Genomic DNA, 6,000 nt, shown 5'->3' on the forward strand with positions numbered 1-6,000 from the left:
GTACAGTCATAAATAGTCATCGAATTAAACTACCAAAATTTTCACTTTATATACATTTAAGAGCATTTTTCTTTAAATTAGATTACATGCCAGCAATTATTCAAAATAAACATGATTGTCCTACTGTTACTGATGAGAGTCAACCTTAACATATGATGTCTGCTGCTAATGCTACACTCCTTACTTAATTTGTCTCCGTTTTTACCTCCGCGTAGAAGCAACACACGTTAAGTAGTTATTTAGTGAGACATAATATTGTAAAGTAACATTTATGTATACATAAGGATGTCATGTTTATTTAGTTTGTACTAAATCATATATTCTTTAAGGATCCTATAATCTTCCTCGGTTAAACTGTATTCCATTCACAATTATCTTAATTATTTTTAGTATGCCTAGCATACTTATCTTTCTTTATAATTTTCTTTTTCTCTTTAGTCGTTATTCTTTATTTTCATTGATAACATCCATTCATGCTTATAATGCACCATTATGCCTGTTTATTTATGGCACCTTTCATGCCGATAATGCACCCATATACATCTCACTTATGGCATCCTTTCATGCCGATAATGCACCCATGTGCATATCAATTATGACATCCTTTCATGCCGATAATGCACCTATATGCATTTCAATTATGGCATCCTTTCATGTCGATAATGTACCCATATGCATTTCAATTATGACATCATTTCATGCCTTTTATACACTATTATACATTTCATTTATGGCATCCTTTCATGCCTTTTATACAACGTTATGCATTGTTATACATCTAGTTTTTTACTCAAAGACATTTAACCTTTCATCTAACTAGCATGATTGACACATTTCTGTCAAATGCACAGTTAGGTCATTAATCTTTTACTCAAAGGTATTTAACCTTTGATCTAACTGACATGATTGACACATTTCTGTCAAATGCACAACCAGGCCATTAATCTTTTACTCAAAGGTATTTAACCTTTCATATAACTGGCATAATTGACACATTTCTGTCAAATGCACAACTATGTCATTAATCTTTTATATTAGAATAGTTCCTACTCTAATAATTATTCATAATATCAATTAACTACTTAATTTCTTTATAATTTCTATAGTTTTGCACCCGTAGTGCTAACACAGTAATTTACTAACTTTCTGGTCATGATCATTTTATTAATATGCACATGTAGTGACTATACAATCATTCATAAACACATGATGAATGTTGCGCGTTGCACACCTAGTGCCTGTACGGTTGTTCATCAATATACGATGAATTATGTGGGTTGCACACATAGTGTTTGTAAGGAAATTCATAAATTTATTATGAATTTCTTAGTTTTTTGCACACAAAGTGTCATTTGGTAATCACCATACATATATCGATCAATCATAAATCTATGACTACCGTAAAATATACATACATAATAAATGCACTCACCTAGATTGCCTCACTATCGTATCCAAAACGCAAAGTTGATTACTCAGGTACTTTGCCTTTGCCTTTTGTTTTGCTTGACTCGGGAGCTAGATTTCGATATACTTAAGCATCCCACAAAGACATGTACAATATTAATTGTTAGTATATTTCCTAACAATTATACTTAAACATTACTCAAGAGTACATATTATTATATTTTCTATAACAATCTTAGTTTATTTTCACATTTCTGGTTCAATAGTATCGATACCCCTACCATGGTATCGAAACTACTATATTATGGTACCGATACTATATTACGGTACCAATACCATTTCTGCATTATGTTAACAATGGTATCAAGACCATCCTAATAGTATCAATATTACCCTCTTGGTATCATACCACTTGAATCGGTATCGATACTACTCAGCAGATTTTACTGATTTTAAGCATATAGTATCGATATTGTTCTATCAGTACCGATACCCTTACCTAGATTTTACATTTTTCAGCCCGAATCTTACCAAAATTTGGTCAAATTTCCCTACGTTTACCCCTAACATTATTATTAAACTCTTTTCTACTTATCACTACTAACTTTCCTTCACTTAGCTTCTTAAAACATCTAAAATCTCTCAAAGTCACTTGAATCTAAGAATCGCACCATATTTTTAACTTGTTTTTAAACTCATTCAATGCTTCTAATCTCTCATTTACTACTTTAACAAGTCAAAACTACTAATAATCATCAATAAACACATATATCTTAACATATCATTTCAAAACCCATTTTCTTAATTCTCTAATATTTCCTCCATGCCATAGTTTTAATCTTATATAACCTTTCCTTAAACTTACATATCACTTAAGGTTGCAAAAACAATCCATAATCGAAAGGAAACACTGATTAATTGAAGTTTACCTTTGGAGCTATGGAGGAGAGCACAAAACCACAGGAAAGAAGAATAAGAAGAAGAGATAGCTTGTTGACTCACCTACCCCTTTTTCCCTTATGAAATCCCTAATAAGGAAATACTTTTAAATTTATTTTACTCTAAAAGACCAAATGCTCTTCCATTATTCTATTTCTTACTAATTGGTCTTAATTAATTCATTTCTTATACTTTACCATTTATTCAAATATATCTTCAAATTTCAAATCTTTTCAATATAGTCCCTAACTTGATATTTGGGGTATTACAAAATGTAAGATTAAGTTTGATAATAAGATTATTAGAATGTAACATTATTTTGGGAATATTGTATTTCTTTGTTTAGTTGAAATGAAAAGTCATAGTATCTGATTAGATGAATATAAGATTTCTTATATACACATTTATCGAATTATTCTTGTGATATATGTTAGAAGTATAACAATCCAAGACGATAAAAATAAAAAGAAATCTTATTAAATAATCGAAATAAGTATAAAACAAACACATTATTGGAAACGAAACAACCGATTGGAAACGAGTTGAGACTTGCAACTACATAGTTTTCTTAAGAAAAATTTTTGGCCACTCCTTGGTGCTCGAGATCTTTGGTCATTGTCTCCCAGGATACAACAACGAGATGATATGTGCACAATAGTACAACTATCGAGATCACAAACTATTTATTGTCTTCGTCTATCACCGAAAAAACTATAAGAGAGAAAACTTTTTGAATAGTTTTTTAAGTTTTTTTTGAATTGTGTTTAACATAGTAGGTTTACGCGGTATTTATAAGGATTTTACATTGTGAACAATTGGAAAATTTTGACCTAATGAAGCATTAATGAAAATCAAACAATCAAGTAATTTCCAAATTAATGTTTTAATTAAAGGAACCTTTTAATATTTGTCCTTTTAATTCAAAACCAGATTTTGAAAAGATATACTATATTTGAGGAAAATATCTCACATTTTGGTTAAAATATCCACAAGCTCACAAAGAGCCCGACTGATTCAGACATTAACGTTACCCACGTTGTGTATGTCTGCACATGTATGAACTAGGGGCGGATGCACTAAACCCCTTAGGAGGCCAAGTGCAACCCCATTATTTAAGGAAAAAAAGTGAAATTTAGTTTAATATGTTAAGGAGAATAAAACAAATACAAAATTTTGCATACCCATTATTTTTAAGAAAAAAATATTGAAATTTTGAACCTCATTCTAAAATTTCTAGATCTGCTACTTGTACGAATCAACAATTGGTTCTACATTTTCCTCAACAACGTTTGGATTAATTACTCATTCAAAGCTCCAAAATTATCGATTTTTCCAACAATATATATATTTCAATAAGTTAAACTTTAATTTATAAATATTTGAATGAAATTTCACACTAATATTTTAATTGTAACACTATCAAACATTTTGAGAAAAATATTTAACATATAATTAATATAATTAGTATATTAAATTTTAATTTTTAAATAATTTTCATAAGTATCATATTTATTTACATAAAATATAATATAACATGCCAAAATAATATTGTATTCTTGAGTTGACAATATATTATATTTCAGTGTATAAAATTTATTATTAAATCAATGTAAATATTATTTTAAATAATTATATTATCTTGCAATAATATAAAATTTTACCTCATAAAATTATAAATAATTAATATTTTATAAATATAAAATAATTTTAATCACTCAAATTTATTAACATTTTACTAAATCAAACTCTTTTTATATTATTATTATGTTTATAATTTTAGTAAATCAGTAAGAATAAGAATTAAAAAAAATACATATGAAGTTAAAAAATGAAAAAAAATTCATTGTTATATAAAGTGGTGAGAATTTTATAATATCAAAAATTTAGAGATAATAGTGAGAATCTCACTAATTTAACTAAAAATACTACTATTAATAATAATTAAATATGAAAATATAATTTAAAAAATGTTTTATTTATAATAACCTTTTTTATGAACCAAATGTTCAGTTAGAGGAAATAAAATATTATAAGTAAATAATATATTTTATATGAATATAAAATGTAGCGGTGGATCTAAGGACATTAGGCTCAGTTTTTCTTAGTATTATTATTATATATATATTGATTTATCATGCATGCACGTCGAAAGACTGACGTTTCCATTCAAGTTTCAGCTTTCAGATCAATGTGTTACATGCAGGCATGCCCTACAAATATAGAGAAGGACGTTGAACCTTGATTTCATGCTATCCCAACCCACGATAATACATATATTTTTTTATATTATTATTGTTTTAATTATTACAACATGTTAAGGTTTTTATTCAAACGTCATCAAAAAAATTTTAAATTTAATATTCAATAATTTTTTTTCAAATGGATACTTTTCAATAAATATATGTTATGTCAGATGTATTTTTTATATATAAAAAACATATTTTGTTATGTGACATAAATCAATAAGAATTTTTAAGAGTTGAATTATAATGGAAGAAAAAAATAAAAAATATAGAATTTTTATTTAAAAGAGACATAAAGTGGCGACTATAGCAACGTGCATGTAAAAACTATCTTCAATCACATGATTATTGCAATTTGCATACTGAAAATATATATTTAAATATTTTAAAAAATTCATGTATAAATAATGTGAAATTTAAAAAATTCATGACTAAACATGTTGATTTTGAATCATCTAAGCTAGGTCCTAAACTATATCAGATCCATGTCAATATGTTATTCGAAGAGAATTTTTAACCCTGAGATTGCAAATATTTCAGAATACGACAATTGACAAAGTTTAAGATTTTGATTGATCACCAACTTCTTAAATATCACATTATTTAAATATATATATTTTTTAAATATTTAAATATAATCTATAAATTTATTGAGTAGTTAAACATAAAATTAATACAAGTGTCGTTGATATTTGAAAGTAGGTTTAATCCACATTGGGTCTGATTCGAATAATTGATTCTCCGGGTAGTAAGGAAGACTTTTCCCGAGATTGTCTGGTTTTATTTTACCAAAACCCAAGTTATAAAGATTTGGGTGATGTGATTTTTCTGGGTTTTGCTTTTTGAAAATGTTTTAGAACAATAAAATTTAATTAATGCATTGAATGTATATTTAAATAATAATTAAGTTATGTTTTAACTAATGACCATGAACATATGTTACTCACTTACTTGGATTCTTTACTATTTTATGTTCTTCTCCACATTGAAGCCAGTGATGATTAGAAAAACTAATAATCCAGTGTTAGACTTAAATTAATGAACTGTTTATTAATATATCATGCATAATGTTAAAGTCGTGTCAAATACTGATTTTTAATACATTGATATATGACATGTTCATGAATTTTAGAAACTAATTTATAAAAATTTAATAATATAACAATCTTTTTTTTTCTATAGATAGCCACTAGTTTTATTAAAAATAGAAAATATCAAAAATTACGATAAATATTTACAAGTATAACGTAAACGTAAACAAAATTATAATTAGGACATTTTTCTATAACTATTAGCACAAAAACTAGACACCTAGATTACACAAAGATTAAAAAAAGATTAAAAATCTAACCAATGCTCGAAAAAAATAACAATACAAACAAATCTGATTGCATCATCAAACAGATCACAA

Source organism: Hibiscus syriacus, unplaced genomic scaffold (assembly GCF_006381635.1).
Source record: "Hibiscus syriacus cultivar Baekdansim isolate YM2019G1 unplaced genomic scaffold, ASM638163v2 tig00111136_pilon, whole genome shotgun sequence".
Taxonomy (NCBI): Eukaryota; Viridiplantae; Streptophyta; class Magnoliopsida; order Malvales; family Malvaceae; genus Hibiscus; species Hibiscus syriacus.